Consider the following 17,105-nt stretch of genomic DNA (forward strand, 5'->3'; position numbering starts at 1 on the left):
CGACTGCAGTTCCTATGGTTAGCCCACGAGATACCTTTGGCTGGTCACTTAAGTTTTAAGAAGACCAAGGAAAGGCTCTCGCTCTACTTCTACTGGCCTACTATGGGTTCAGAAGTAGACAAATTCTGTAGGAGCTGTCACACTTGCCAAACCTCTGCCAAGAGTGGAGCCAAGAATACGGCACCCTTTGTGCCTCTCCAAGTGGTGGGAGTGCCTTTTGAGAGGGTTGGGATTGACATTGTCCTTGTGACCCTCCCACATCTTCAGGTAACAGGTTTATCCTGGTTGTAGTAGACCATGCTACCAGGTATCCTGAAGCAATACCTATGAGGACTGTTACGGCTCAGGCTGTGGCTAAGGCCCTACTTGGTATTTTTACCAGAGTAGGTTTTCCTAAGGAGGTGATATCTGACAGGGGATCCAATTTTATGTCCCACTACATACAAGCCATGTGGAAAACCTGTGGAGCCACCTACAAGTTTTCAACTGCCTACCATCCCCGACCCATGGGTTGGTGGAGAGGTTTAACAGAACTATGAAGAGCATGATAGGTCCTTTAGAAGAACCCCTTAAAAGAAATTGGGACCTTCTACTGCCATGCCTTCTCTTTGCATATAGAGTAGTCAGGAGGGAGTAGGTTAGTCCCTTTTGAACTTCTCTATGGCCATCCAGTCAGAGGTCCATTGGCCCTGATCAAGGAGGGGTTGGAGAGTGCTCCTTCCCCCAAGCCAGTCAGTGACCTGACTATGTGATAGGTCTCTGGAGGAGAATGTCACACATGATGGCAGTGGCAAGTTTTAACTTGAAGGCTGGTCAAGCTCTGGTCAAGCATTGGCATGACAAGAAGGCTAACATGGTTGAGTTTACTCAAGACCAGCTTGTTCTTGTTATGGTACCTACAAGACAGAGGGCCTTACAGGACAAATAGATAGGACCCTTCAAAGTTGTGGGTAAACTTGGAGAGGTGAACTATCTGGTGGACTTGGGCAATCCTAAGGAGGCTCCTAGAATCTTTCACACCAACCGTTTAAAGGCTTATGTCCCTAGACCTGACATAGGAGCTTTGCTCCTAGCTTCAGCTCAGGAGGAGAAGGAGAGTGAACCTCTACCTGACCTCCTTAGAGGCTTACCTTTAGATGAGCAAGTGGAAGGAGTTAATCTCTCTTTCAGTCTCACATCTGACCAGCAGGATGAGTGCAAATTACTGTTAAATCAGTTTGCCTCGCTGTTCTCACTCTCACCAGGCTTGACCCCTTGGGGCCAGCATGATATCCTCACTGGTGGCTGTTTGAAAAGTAGGGGGTACAGAATGTCAGAAAATGTAAAAACCCATATAAGGAATGAGGTCAAGAAGATGCTTGATCTTGGGGTTATAGAACCCTCTACTAGTCCATGGTCTAGCCCAGTTGTGTTTGTACCAAAGGCAGGTTCTAAGGAGTTGAGATTCTGCGTGGACTATAGAGCTCTAAATGCAGTCACCAAGACTGATGCCCATCCTTTGCCTAGGACAGATGAGCTGGTGGACTAACATGGTGCAGCCAAGTACCTCAGCACATATGACCTAACGTCAGGCTATTGGCAAATAGCCCTGACAGACGATGCCAAGGAGAAAACTGCATTCTCCACCCCAGCTGGCCTCTACCAATTTAAGGTAATGCCTTTTGGATTAAAGAATGCACCTGCTACATTTCAGAGGATGGTCAATCAAGTTCTGAATGGGATGGAGGACTTCTGAATGGCATACTTGGATGACATTGCATTGTTCAGCCCTACATGGAAAGAACATATTGATCACCTAGGTCATGTTTTGCAGGCTCTTGAACAGCCCCATAAAAGCAAGTAAATGCCAAATTGGTCAGAGCACAGTGGTCTACCTTGGACATGAGGTAGGAGAAGGTGAAATAAGGCCACTGTGAGAGCCTTGTTAGGTCTCACTGGGTATTACAGGAACTTCATAGAGAACTATGGGACCACAGCTTCTCCCTTGAATATCATCTCCTCCCAAATTCCCTAGAAAGATCAGGTGGAATGAGGAGTGCAATCAAGCCTTTGAAGGTCTGAAGAAAGCCTTTTTGTCGAGCACCAGTCCTAAGGGCTCCTGACTACCACCAACCCTTCATTGTACAAACTTATGCTTCTAATGTAGGTATAGGTGCAGTCCTTAGTCAACTGGATGAGAAAGGTAGGGAACACCCCATTTGTTTCATCAGCAGGAAATTAAAGGATCCTAAGACAAGGTGGGCAACAATAGAACGTGAATGTTTTGCTATTGTGTGGTCACGGAAGAGGTTTAGACCATACTTGTATGGATCTACCTTATTCAGACTGACCACCAACCCTTGAGATGGCTGATACAAATGAAAGGGGAAAACCCCAAATTACTCAGATGGTCAATCTGCCTGCAAGAATTTGATTTTACCATTGAGCACAGAGCAGGAAGTCGCCACCAAAATGCTGATGGTCTCTATAGGATGTTTATAACCGACTAGAGGTATGAGATCCATCCAGGAGTGGATTAAATCCTCCTGTCCCTTAGTCTGGGGGTCGGGGGGGCAGTGTTAAGGAGAATTCTCATTCTATGGCTAATTTCCCTCACCAGCTTTGCTGGATTTCTGGAGTTTATTTTTTCCACTTGGTAAGAGTGTGAGCCTATTCCCATTCTTACAAGTGTTTTGTCATGTGTATTTCTACTGTTTGTGTGATCTTGGTCTCTGGAGCACACCACTCCATGAGCCCCACTTTTTGTGTTACACTGCACCTTCGGTGTAGTAACACAGGGTTGTCTTTGAGACTCCCCCAACCCCCCCCTCCCGACTCCATTTTTCTGGGGCTGACTACTGGCCCCCAGAAACCTGTAAAGTTGCCATTAACTTTATGTAGTCATGTAAAACTACAGACCCAGTACACCCCATCTTACATGGAGTACTGGAAAGGTACTGGAAAGGGTTAATTACTATCCCTTTTTGTCTGTGCCTCTCTTAGCTTTGTTTTGCTCTTTTAACATTTAGACTTGGCTGGTGGCAGCGATATCTACCCTAACTTTTCTACCGCGATTATATTATATAAACGTGGTTTTATTCCAGACTATTATATTAGCCTCAAACATAAACCTGCTTGACCAAATGCTCTTTCTTTTGGCTCCGGTCGGGTTTATTCACCATTTCTTTTTGTTAAAGTCCTTCTTGTGTTTTACTTTGCGCGGCAAACCAGGTTTGCCTTCTTTGTTCACCGTCTTTTGGCGGGCTTCTGCAAGGAAGCCCTTCTCTTGGCGCCTGGGTGTCTAGGTGGGCTGAATGTGAGAGTGGGTTGTAGTCACCCCCTGCACAGGGTATCCTAGGAAACCCAAGTCGCACTTTGCCATGATTGGCTGAGGTGGTTGTCTGGGCAGCTTAACCGGAGATGCCAGCAGTTTGCTTCCTGGATGGGACAGGGCATGGGCTCGTTGGGGGATGCCTTGCATCTCCAATGGTGCGGTATGTAGGCTTACGCATTCCTTCTGACTCCTCTAATCCACACGTCATCTGCAAGATCAGAGATACTCGTCACCTGAGGCCAATTCTAAGAGCACCACAGTGGCCAGCCAGACCATGGTTCTTGGACATCATACGACTCTCGGATCCAGCCCCTTGTGCCACTCTGAGTCAATACAGCTCCACTTCTATCTCAATACAGGTAGGGGGGCGGTAGTGCGCCCGTCCCTGGTGAGACTAGCCCTAGCAGCCTGGTTCCGGAGCACATAACTCTGAAGCACCTTCATTTGTCTTAGGACAATCTTGAAATTATCCAGAAGTCAAGAAGCGTATCCACCAAAAACCAATACAGGAGCAAATGTTCAGGTTCTACTTCCGGGCAAAGGAAAGAGGTGTAGAACCATTGGTGTGCCCACTGGATCAGGTGCTGTCGTTCTCGGCACACCTGGCAAAGTCGAGCATCCAGGTCACACATGGCGTACATACCTGGCGGCCATGGGGGCCTACAAGAACTTGGGCAGCGGCTCATTCTCCTCGTCCAACCCAGTAGTCAAGAGGCATCTGGCGGGAACTAACGAGATTATACCCTCTGTGAGATAGGCGTGGTATCAAAAAGTAGACACAGAGACAAGGAAGCAAGTTTGTAAAACTTTTTATTAACTTGAAAAGTGGTTGGAAACTTCCTAACTGGCTCTATTTCTAAATGGGAGTAGTCTCAGCCATTAAACAAAGTCAAAAGGTATTCCAAGATATGTCAGTCAAAATAACAATGTCTGTGTCAACCCTATGCTTGCCCTCACTTCCTTCTAAAACACAAATGTGTCCTTCCTATCATCTCTCTTCCTCTCTACCTGTGGTGTTCCCCAGGGGTCCAACCTCTCGCCCTGGCTTTTCAACCAATACCTGGCAACTCTCTCCCACTGCATTGCCATTTTCTGCTCAAATTTCCAGTGCTATGCTGACGACACTCAACTGATTTTCAGGCTGCCCTCGGCCACCTCCTCTCCCCCTCTCATCTCTGATTGTCTAACTGACATTCAAGATTGGTGTGCCGCCAATGATCTTTGTCTGAATGCCAGCAAGACTGAGATCCTCCTCATCGGTACACCTTCAGCATCCTTTCCCTTCACTCTCTGGCCGGCTTCCCTTGGCCCTCCTCCCACCCCCACCTGCGAGGCTAAGAACCACGGGGTCATCTGTGACTCCACCCTTTCCTTCTGCGCCCACATCTCTGAGGTCTCTAAAAAGTCAAACTTCCGACTGCACCACCTCAGAGGTACTCTGCCTTTCCTCTCCTTCCCCCAGAAGCTCATGTTATCCCAAGCTCTGGTTCTCTCTAGGTTGGACTATTGTAACAGCCTCTTTCTAAATCTACCTGCCTCTACTCTCCGCCATCTGCAACTAATCCAGAACCGGACTGCAAGACTTGTCCTTGGCCTCAAGCCCTGGGATCGTATCTCTCCAGCTCTGAGATCTCTCCATTGGCTCCCAGTGGATGCAAGGATTAAATTCAAAACCCTCTGCATTGTCCAAAAGGCTTTCTGGGGGCTGGGTCCAAAATACCTTCAGCTATCCCTCCGCAAATACCTCCCACCTCGAGCTCTTCGCTCCTCTACCTCCAACTTCATCAGGGTCAGTCGTTTTTCAAAGAAACGAGCTGGGGGTAGATCTGTCTTCGGCTGGGGCCTCCCTCTGAAACAGCCTCCCTGCCACTCTAAAACATTTTGTTTTAAACAATTTTATTGGTTTATTCAAACAACAAAACAAACAAAAAAAAACAATACAATCCAAACATGCAGTGCATATATCAACAGCTCAGTTGTACAATGCTTAATTCAAGTCACTGCTCCCCTTATCCCACCCCCCAACACAAGCCTATTCCTGCCCACACTCCTTTTCTGCATCACGTGGTGGGGTCTCCCCACTCATGGGTTCTGTCAGGTGTTGTATTGACCCAAACAATTGCGCTATCAATGATTTCCAGGCCTTCAGGGTTCCCGCCTCCTCCTCCCCTCCTACAATGCTCGCTTCTAGCCATACCGCGGTCTCTGCGTCTGCCCATTTCTGCAACTCTTTCCACCAAACCTCCACCGTGTTCTGTGACATGTCTTCCATCCCATGGCAATTCTCCTTTTTGCGAGCAAATATGCTAGGTCCTTCAATTTACTCGCATGCTTGAGTTTGTGTGATCTGGGCAACCCCCCCAGCAAGCAGGCCCAGGCTGTATCTATAATAATCTTGACCCCCTTCTCCGCCAATTTCTGTGCTACATCACCGCAGAAACGCTCGATAACCGGGCATGACCAGAACATATGTACCATGCCAACCTTTTCTTCATCACATTTGGGACATGCTTGTCGTTCTGCATTTTCAAACCTAGATATCCTCTGGGCTGTCATATATGCCCTGTGCGTTATATACAGTTGTATCTGTTTTAGTCTCTCATTTCTCGAAACCTTCCTATGGTACCCCACGGCACGTTCCCACATCCCATCCTCCATCGGGGTTCCTACTTCCTCTTCCCAGTCTAGCCTCAATTGTGTTAGTTCCTTCCCAACCTTAGACATCATCATCTCGTACAATCTAGAGATCTCGTGCCCGCCCTCCGTTATATCATATATTACATCTATGATAGCATCTGATTCTTCTTCCAATACTGTTTCGGGCCATGTTCTCCTGATACTTTGCACCATTCTGTGATACGTAATATACTGGCCCATGTGCAACCCCGTCTCCTCCCCCAGCACTTCAAAGTCTACAATGGTCCCCTCCCGCCAGATGTCCCCCATCGTTACTAGCCTGACTGTTTCCCAGTGGTTCCTGATTATCATCCTTAGCTGCTTGTCTCCCCCCTATTAGTGCAACCAATGGTATCTGCGTGGAACATGGGGCTGGGTTCTCCATCATCAGGCATGCCCTACGCCACATCTTCCAGCCCAGTACCATCATATTGGGGCGCCCTTCCATTTCTGTCTTGGGCAACCACATCATCTCTTTCAAATAAAATGGGGCACAATCTTGTCCAAACAATCTGGATTCGGAGGTCTCTTCACCTGAAAGCCATTTGGCCACATGCTGCAGTTGGCTCACTACATAATAGACCTCATAGTTAGGCAGTTTTATCCCCCCTTTCTCATAAAAGTTCTGTAACTTCCCATAGTGCCACTCTATTCCGCGTGCCATGCCACAAAAAATCCCTGCACATACTGTTCAGTTTAATAAAGAACTTCTTGGGTATCAGGTATGGTATATTCCCAAAATAGTGCAGGAGCCTAGATAGAACCACCATCTTTAGCATTGCCCCATGTCCCATCATTGCTAGGGGCAGCTTCACCCAAAATCTCATACAACTCTCTATTTTCTTATTGGCCACCTCGGTATTATGTCTATGCTCCTCTTCCACTGTGTGCTACACTTCAATCCCCAGATAGCGAAAAGTACTAACCGCCCACGGTATCTGTAACACCGGTAGCCGTCCCACTGGAGTCCCCCTATAGCCGCCCAATGGGAAAATGCTGGATTTTTGAGGATTCATCGCTATACCAGAGAACCCCACGTATCTCTCCATCACTTCCAAGATGTACTGGAGATTTTCCTCTGGGTGCCGCAGGTACAGCAGCAAATCGTCCGCATATAAGGAGATCAGGTGTCGTTCCCCACCCACGGCAATGCCTATGGTATCGTATTGTTGTCTAAGGTATATTGCCAGGGGTTCCAGAGCTAATCTATAAAGCATTGGGGACCATGGACATCCTTGTCTGGTGCCTCTACGGAGTTGCCATCTTTCCGATGTCACCATTCCTGTTCTAACTCTGGCCAACGGTTCACTATATAGCATCTTCGCCCACTGTATATATCCCGGCCCCATTCCATAGCCCGCCAGGGCTGCCAGAAGCCATGGCCACTTGACCGAGTTGAAAGCCTTTACTGCATCCAAGGACACAATTGCCATTTCGCCTTCGCTCTCGCTCCCAAACTCAATCACCCGTTGGAGTCTGATTGTTAGTTATGTTCCTATTTGGGACATAGCCTGTCTGGTCGGGGTGTATTAGTTTGCCAATGACTCTCCGCAATCTGTTTGCCAAGACAGCCGTCAATATTTTGCTGTCCTGCTTTAGCATCGACAAAAGTCTGTAAGAACCACAGCGATGCCCAGGCTTGTTGGGCTTGTGTAGCGGTATTATAATCGCCTCTCTAAGTGACTCTGGCAACCTTCCCACCTCAAATGCTTCATTTAGCATCTCTAACATTGGGGGGGGGCACCTCCTCCTTATATACTTTATAGAATTCACTTGGGAATCCGTCAGCCCCCGGAGTCTTGCTAGTAGGCAGCTGCCTCACCACCTCTTCTAACTCATCCAGAGTAATCGGTGCATCCAGCTCCTCCTTCCTCAACGCTTACCTTAGGAAGTCCTATGTCCTCCAGTGTTTCTGCTATCATCTGGTAATTACTGCCCCTTCATCCTCATATAATGACCTATAATAATCTGCAAACTCCTTATTGACTTCCTCTTGGGTGTCCACTACCCTACCATCTTCTCTCGTTATTGTCCTAATCGTGGGTCTGGGGGTTTCGCTCTTGTATAACCATGCTAAGATTCTTCCTGTTTTATCCCCTCACGCATGCTGTCTCTCTATATTTTTTATAGTTGAAATTACACAGTCTTTCCCAGTGGCACGCACATTCCTGCTGCAATTTAAGTATCAGCTCCATGTCTTCCTTCGAGTTCCTTCCTCCTATCAATGCCTTTTCAAGTTTCCTTTCTGTTTCTTTTAGGTCAACCAAGATCCCCCCTTGCAGGCCTTTAGATTTTGCAATGGCTATCCCTCTCATCACGACCTTAAAGGCTTCCCATAATGTGCCCGCCGAGTCCACGCTACCAGTATTTATTTCAAAATAGTTTATAATCTCCTCCCTCATATCCTCCCTAAAAAAGGGATCCCTGAGTGCCTCTGCCCGGAGGCGCCATGTCGGAACCCTTGCTCTCGGGCGGCAGTATTGCCATCCGAGGACGAGGGGCGAGTGGTCCGAAAGGACCTTCGCTTTGTATTCCGCCTGTGTGATCTGTTATTATTTCTGATGTAGCAAAGACATAGTCTAGCCTCGTATGTAACTGCTGCGGGGCGGAGTAATGCAAGTATTGCTTCTCTTGGGGGCGTTTCGTCCTCCACACATCCTCCAAGCCAAAGTCATCTAGTAATATCTGTAACGCTCTAGCTGCTGGGGCGGGTCTATTAATCTTCCCATCTGACCTATCCATCTTGGGGTTTAATACACAGTTAAAGTCCCCTCCTCAGATCACTGCGCTCCCCACACACCTACTGAGGTTAGTACACAGCGTTCTGAAGTATGCCACTGTATTTTGATTCGGGGCATATGTATTTACAATGCTTATCTCCCTATTCTCCACCAATCCCCTCATTATGACCATCCTCCCATCTGTTTCCACTATCTCCTGCAACAATTTAAACGGGACATGCGGCGACACCCAGATGAGCACTCCCCTGGCATAAGCAGAATATGACAAACCCACCACAACTCCTTTCCATTTCTTAGCCACCTTCTCCATCCTTTCCCATGTCAGGTGAGTCTCCTGCAACAGTGCAATGTCTATCTTTTGTCTGCGCAGGTACAACATGACCTTGTTCCTTTTTAAATAGCTATTAAGCCCAAGGTCCCCCATGGCCTATTAGAGTTCCCTCCTCCCTCCCCACCGGTGCAGTCCAAAACTAACTTCCCTCTCAGTCTATATAGGCTTGTTTCCCACTTCAACCTCCCTTTAACTACAAACACCCCAAACCCCTCTTCCCCTGTACCTCCCACCTCCCTTCCCCAACTGTACCCCCCCCCCAACTGTTGCCCAGCTCCATCCCTGGATCTCATGGCACCCCCGCATCCAGCTCTTTCTGGCGATAGCCTGTACTCTAAGCTCAGCAGGGTGAGGTTGCCCTAATGACTATCCTGCTACTACCACTATTACTTGGGGGGGGGGGGTAGGAGGAGGGAAGTTGCCTGTGTCCTGCCGCTCCTATTTGCTACCAATCAACTACAGCATGCTATGCATTTTACTCATGTGCTCAATACTCTATGTTCCATTCCGCCACATAACAGCAAAATAAATGTTATCTTAGTCTGGCTTGACACTACCTGTCCATACCCGTCTATCAATGTCTTAATCAAGTCTCTACTGGGATACCCCGCAATGTGATACACCAGTATGCACACAACATCCCAATCACTTATCGTGCTCTTCCTCGGCCCGTGCAGCCTCTTGTTCCGGGCAGCCCTGCAAATCCAGCCATGCAGCCGCTTCCTCCGGTGTGTCAAAAAAGAACATTCTACTTTTGTGCAGTACTTTCAATCTTGCAGGGTACAGTAGAATGTATTTGATGCCGGCCATTCACAGCCTTCTCTTCACCGCCACATAGCTAAAACGTTGCCTCTGGACCAGCATTGTATAATCAGGATAGGCTGTAATAGTAGCCGCGGCTCTTTCAATCATTCCTCCTTTTTGAAAATACTCCAAAATCTTCTTGCGGTCTTTATAGTTCAATATCTTGGCAATTATTGCGCGGGGGGGCTGCAGGCTTCGGTTTTCTCATGAGAGCTCTGTGTGCTCGCTCACTGTGAAGCCTTGCAAATGTTTATCGCCCCTTATTTCCTGCAGGATCATATTCTCCACGTAGGCCGTAGGGTCCTGGCCTTCCTCTCCCTCCGGCAGGCCAACCACACGGATGTTGTACCGTCTCGCTCTTCCTTCGGCTTCCTCGGCACGGTTCTCCAGGTTAGCCACTTGCTGTTTTAGTATGTGGACCTCCTTTGCATTTGCAGTGCTGGTGTCCATGTTAGTTTTGACCGCACGCTCCAGGCTGCTCGTTCTGTCTGCCAGCGCACTGAAGTATTGTCGCAGCAAGTTGACTTCTATCCCCACTGCGTCTATTTTAGCCTCCAAGGAGGTTCGCAAATCTGCCATTGCTATCCCCCATAAGTCTCTTAGCTCCGTTATGGCCGTTAGAATCTGGTGGTTCTCAGTCCCCAGGGAACTTCCCGTGGGTGTGTTAGCTCCAGTGTGCGTCGACGCCGCCGGAGACTGCTGTGTCTTGGCAAACACATTCATCGTGGGTTGTTTGCTTTTGCCCTTGACCACTCTCCCTGTCATCTTACAAATTGATCAAGTGTCCTGGGCCACTTTGGCTGTGGTGTTGCAAGTCTGTTTCTCAAACACACTGTGACGCTGGTGGGTCACTCCAGGCCTGGGCTGTTATCCTAGGCATGCCCCGCATGGATCAGTGTGCACTGTGCTATATTTTCAGGTGGGTTATGTCCTCCCACGTTCTCAATTGGCTTTACTGCTTATTGTGGATTGCTGCTGGTCTCAGTTGGGCCATCAGTCTATTGGATTCTTTGTGTTCTGTGCCTACTGTACGTGATCACTGAGGCAGTACCCATGCCATCTGCCACCCCGCTCAGCCTTGTACCTCGCTCTCTCCAATATTAGCAATGTCTCCGGCAGAGCTGGAGGCCTTCCCTTTCCACCTGGCACTTGTATTTGTTGACAAAGTGATATATCTCAGGTTGTATTAGGTGCTCGATTGGCGCCCCCACTGGTTAATAGTTGCCACAATTCGAGTCTTGCCACTGGCCCCCGATTTCATGCGTACTTGTAGGCAATGTTGTTTCCAGTGGGCCACGCCAGATCCTCTCCCTTAGTGCGGCTCCTATTCTGCCTTTAGCCTGCAGAATCCTGTGTCTCCCTCTTCTGCTTGGCACGGGCATGCCGCTCGTGTTTGCCGGGGTTCTGCTCAGTCTGAGACTGTGTTATGCAGCCGCTGTCCAGCATGCTCTGCCACCCGTCGATGGATCGATGGAGCGCAGTGGCTGCAGTCCACCTGGCAGCGCCCCACGGCGGTTGCAGCCGCAGGCCCGTGGGACGCACGTTACTCCCCAATGCATTGTTCAGCCTCGGGCACAGGGCGCCTTGTTTGCCGCGCCATCGTGCACCCACTTATATGCCTTCGTGCGGGAGGAGTGCCCCGCGAGCCGCGCCTATCCCCTTTTCGGTCTCGTCTGACTCCTGATGTTTATTCAAGTCAGCAAGCCCTATTTCCGGATCGCTCAGAGCGCAGTCATTGAGCCTTCGTTCTTCGCCCAGAAGCTGTTGTCCACACGGGTCACACGCACACCCCGGCTCCCGTCGTGCAGCCCCTGTATCTCCGAAGCCCGTAAAACGTGGGCGGCAGGCAGCCGCACACTCTATCTTGTATGGCTGGGGGGGCCGCACGGGCTCCAGATGCCGGTCTCCACCAATCCGTCCATGCGACCACCGCCCTCGCGACCCGGGTCCGTCGGTCACCTCGGGCTATTCACACTAGCTCTGCGTCCCCGTCAGCGAACCCAACCCACTGCTTCAAGCACAAAAATCCGCACAACCTCAAGGGACAGCGTTCATCTATCCACTGCACGCTCAGATCCGTACAGCTGTTTTCACCGCCGCGGACGCCTCTCCTTTCTTGTCCGCCATTTTGGACACATTGTGTCGGAGCAGCCGAGTGCTTCGATGTCAGTTTCACTTCTATTGCTTAACCCAATTCCCTTGGATTCTGTGGCTGTGGCAGGGGCACTCATTCATACACCAGTGCTTCCAGTCCTGCAGCAACTTTTCTATTTTTAATGCGTGTTTCCACGGATCGACGTCGGATCTCCGGAGCAGCTCTCTTCAGGCACGTCCTACTCCATGGCTAGTTAGCCACGCCCCCTGCCACTCTAAAACTTGAGGAGAATCTTCTCCTGTTTCGGAAGCACCTTAAGAACTTCCTCTTTGCTTCTGCCTTCGCTCCTCCTCTCCCCTGCTGATCTGTTCTCTATCGGCACCGTGCATCTGTCCACCCTCTGTCCTCCAGGCCCAGGTATCTGCTCGCCCTGCCGCCCTGCCGCCCTCCCGCACTGCATTCAGGCCACCCCTTGCACTGGGATCTGTATCTGCACCCATACACCCCCTCCCTTTTCTTCCTGCACTTATCAGACCTATCCTGTCTGCTACCTTAAACCTAGCACTTGCAAATTGCTGGCTGCACTACCACCGTTTGTTGCCTTTATTTATTTATTATTATTTATCTGTTTCTCCTCTGCTTCGCACTTTCCACTTCTCCCACTTCCATGCACTTTTCCTCTCCCCCTGTCCCATGCACTTGCACGTTCCCAATGTCACTGGGCCTCGTAAAATCGCTGTTTTGTTCTCCCCTGTTCCCCACCCTTGCCTTGTTGCGCTCTGAACACTTGTGTACGAGCGCGATAGAAATAAAATATCAATATCAATACAGGATTGGATCGAAATAAAAGTGAGTAAAAATAATATCAGGATGTCACTGGGGCTGTCCCACAGCTTCCATCCCCAAGCTTGAGTTACTTGGGCTTCAACAAAGTTCCTTGTGTTCAAATAGTTCACACAAAGTTCCTTCAGGTTTCTAAGGGCTTTCCTTCTCAACAGACTTGGAAGCCCTTCTCGTCACCTTCTCTGAAGAATTTCTCAGTTCACAATATTTTGCTTTCACAAGACTCTCTTACTCTGTTTTCATCAGGGGTTTCCTTACACTACAATTCCAACAACTTGACAGTTAAATGGTTTCACTTCACATCAGATTCTCTTGTTCAACACCGGGGTTCCCTTGCTGAACAGTTCAACATTTCTTAATGTCGCCGCCCTAATAAACCGGCGCCTCGCTACAGCGACCGCATTAACACTTTACTGGCACTCAAATACATACACTTGTATGGTACGTACCTACCGCCAGACTATACATGCTACATGCCTGCAGCGCATCGCTTTGCATGATAACCATCATATCGTGTCCTCATCTCCTGGTCACTGGACTTATCCATCATGCGACTTTCATTTGTCTGACGTTCTAACACACCGTACCTTACCATCCAAGACCCCTGTACTCCTCTGTGCCTCATCACCTACAATTGTTATTCAGCCTACTGTGTCCTTATAGCTGAGAGTGGCATCTAGCCTTATGTGCCTTAACCTGCGCAATTTGCATTTAATGTACTACTGTGCCTCTAAATTTTGAGAGTTGCATTTAGCCCATTGTGTGCCAACATTTGAGTTGCATTTATCCCATTGTGTGCCAACATTTGAGAGTTGCATTTAGCCCATTGTGTGACAACATTTGAGAGTTGCATTTAGCCCATTGTGTGCCAACATTTGAGAGTTGCATTTAGCCCATTGTGTTCCAACATTTGAGAGTTGCTTCTAACCTCTGTGCCTTGACTTGTGTAACCCACATGTAGCCTACTGTGGCCTAATATTCGAGAGTTGCCTTTAGCCTTTGTGCCAGGACCTATGTAACCTGTATTTATCATACCACCGGGTCTCTAACATTTGAGAACCCTATCTAGACCATCATGCCCTAACATTTGATAGTTACATCTAGCCCTCTGTGCTTTCATTTGTGTAACCTGTATCTGGAATACTACTGTGTGCACATTTGAGAGTTGCATTTAGCCCGCTGTGCCCTGACTAGTGCAACCTACATTTGGCTATTTAAATGTGCACCGCCTTTGATAGTTGCATTTAGCCTGCCACTACACTGTGTCTTTGAAAGTGGCATTTAGCCTGTTACTGCACTGTATTTTGATATTGTATCTTGATTGTCGTATTTAGCTATTTATGCGGTATCTAGCCTCTGATTGCTGCATACTCATCCTAGTTCAGCCTCGCCACCTGACCTCCACACCCCACTTAGAATCAACAAAATGTACCTTCCAGGCATCTACTCAGTACTGTTGAGTCATTCTCTCCCTTATCAATTCACCCACTGTTCTAAGTTTTACCCTTTGTGTGGCCCCCATAGGCACTATTCCTACACCTTCCAGTATGCCTCACTTCATAACCACTCTGCCCTACTCCTCCAAACCATGTAACCTCCCCGCAAGAAATACCAGACTACGCGCCAGACTGCTGAAATTATACGAGCCTCGAGCCAGAGACACCACCCAGTCTATACTTACTAACCGCTCCCCAACTATGCATACGACCACCCTCACCAACCTTCCTTTGGAAAAACCCAAGCATAACCCAACTAACACCATGTCCAAGCATAAGGTGCATAACAGTCTCTAATCCTACTCGCACCAAAAGTACTGTCTCGCCCATAAGAGGCACCCTAATCAATGCACGCTCTATAGTAGCCCATGCCACAGATTTAGCAGATCTCCTTCTAGCAGAAGCTTTAGACTTTATAGCCATTACCGAGTCCTGGCTCCATGCAACCGCAGGCCCAGCCCTTTCGCTAGCCATTCCCAACGACTACACCATCCTCTGAGCGGATAGAACAGAATCTAGAGGTGGCGGCCTGGCCATAATTGCCAAAACACACCTCAACATTAGACTTGACTCCTCAAACCAACTCCCATCCTGTGAATCACTCACAGCTAAGTTGCCTACTGCCAATTCCCAAACTATCTCCATTCACTTATTCTACAGACCTCCTGGACCCATAGGTTCTTTCGAGGAAGACCTCACGACTATCCTTACCAATAACCTAAAACACTCCTCCCAGTGCCTACTCCTAGGGGACTTCAACTTAGGCCTAAAAGACCCTAAAGACCCCCAGGTCACCCTCATCAACAATACAATATCAGAACTAGGCTTCACCCAAAGAGTGTCCACCCCTACCCACAATAAAGGGAGAACCCTCGACTGGGTAGCAGACTATAACTGTGTAGCCTCCATTTCAGCTAATTCCCACAACCATTGTCTGACCACCATCTCCTTTCCTTTGCCCTCGAAGCCTCAAACCCCATCAACAACAATGTACTAGCCTCAGTCATTCCTACGAGAAGTAAGAAAAATAACAAATAACACAGTGAAAAAACTAATCCCACTAATTTTACCGACTCTAAATCAACTCCCAGCCACCTCCTCCCCTCATGACCTTGTAGAAGGCTACAACAGAATCATGAGCTCAGCCCTTGATTCTATTGCACCGCTAAAGCTTAGAAAATGTAAGCTGAAAAAACACCTGAATTCCTGGTTCTCCCCTCACCTTAAAGCCCTTAGATTCGAGAAACGCAAAAAGGAACAAGTCTGGAGACATCTCCCACAGACAATAACAAGTTGATTCTCAATAAAATAACATCCACCCATAAAAAAGAAATCATAGCCGCCAAACAAGAGTCCTACAACCAGAGAATAACACAAGCTAATTCTAGCACCAAATAATTATTCACTATCATTAAAGAATTGGAAACACCTGTTTTAACCCCAGACACATGCGTAAAAGACAAACAATGGTGCACCAGTGTCCAAAATGCCTGTCTAACAAAGTAGCAGGCCTTTAAAATAAAATTAACAAAAAGAAAGAATCCATAACCAAATTGACTAACTCCACTAACACTGCCTCGTTGCCCACACCTCAACACTCTATGCTCAACAACCCACTTATCCGCTTCAGCTTTTCCAAAGTCACCACCCTAGAAGTGGAAAAAATCATTCTCAGCCTTAAACCATCAAACTGCAAGGGTGACCCTTGCCCTTCACAAATCATTAAAGATGCGGCAAGAGACCTCTCTCCATTAATTACCAAACTCATCAATGCCTCCTTCTCCTCAGGTACCATACCCAGCAACCTTAAAGAGTCCTGGGTCCTCCCCCTTCTCAAAAAACCTTCTCTTGACCCCTCTATACCACCAACTACAGGCCTATTACCACCGTGCCTTTTTTGCGCATAATATTAGACAAGACAGCATGCCTACAAATTCCAAAATACCTCGATCAAAACCATCTCATGGGCATCCGGCAATCAGGCTTTAGACCCCAACATGGGACAGAAATGGCCCTTATCGATCTGAAGGCTCAAATAGACACCCTGAGAGATGATGGGAAAACTGCCTTACTGCTCCTCTTAGACCTCTCGGCAGCATTCGATCTAGTAGATCACAAAACTTTATGCAGCCACTTGGACTCAGCTGCCCACTTCTCCCACAAAGCCATCGGCTGGATCGAGTAATTCCTAAGTAACAGATCTATGCATGTCTTCTCTACCTCAGCTGCCGCCGACCCCATCCCAATCACTTGTGGAGTCCCTCAGGGATCCTGTGTCTCCCCCACACTGTACAACGTGTTCACAAAGCCCCTGTTTGATGATCTCGATGGCCTGGGTATCACCTACACTAACTATGTCTAGGGTGTCCGGTTTTCGGGGATAACCGGAAAGTGCCTGATATGTGACCCCCGTTAAAATTTAAAAATTCTCGGGGTTATCTGATAAACCCCGTATTTCATAGTGCTGGGAGCGGGATTCGAAACCATGGTGTCTTGTTTCCAAGACACACACGTTGCCAGTGAGCTATCCTAGCAGCTCTGTTAAAGCATTGTCTATTGGAACTGACATTGCTACTGACGCTGCAATGATCATTTTTTATTATCCCATATTGCCACCTTGTGGCCAAATGCCGATTTGACTGCCTGGTCATAAGGACCTCACACTGCAAACTTTGGGCTTGTTTTTGAAGCAAGTCACGTGTTTTTTTCATAGGTCGCTTGTCGAGGGTTTTGTCCTCTTATCGTGTGTTTTAGTCGCTTATTGTTGTGCTTATTTCTTCATAAGCACAACAATAAGAACACTTCA

The 17,105-nt window shown here is 48.1% G+C and overlaps 1 protein-coding gene across 3 annotated transcripts in view; it reads left to right on the top strand.

Moving 5' to 3' along the window:
• The window catches only part of TECPR2 (tectonin beta-propeller repeat containing 2), an 879,235-nt gene that overhangs the window by 415,719 nt on the left and 446,411 nt on the right, over window positions 1-17,105 (top strand). The gene's annotated exons all lie outside the window — the stretch shown is intronic.

Source organism: Ambystoma mexicanum, chromosome 14, assembly GCF_040938575.1.
Source record: "Ambystoma mexicanum isolate Mex_15411 chromosome 14, UKY_AmexF1_1, whole genome shotgun sequence".
Classification (NCBI taxonomy): domain Eukaryota; kingdom Metazoa; phylum Chordata; class Amphibia; order Caudata; family Ambystomatidae; genus Ambystoma; species Ambystoma mexicanum.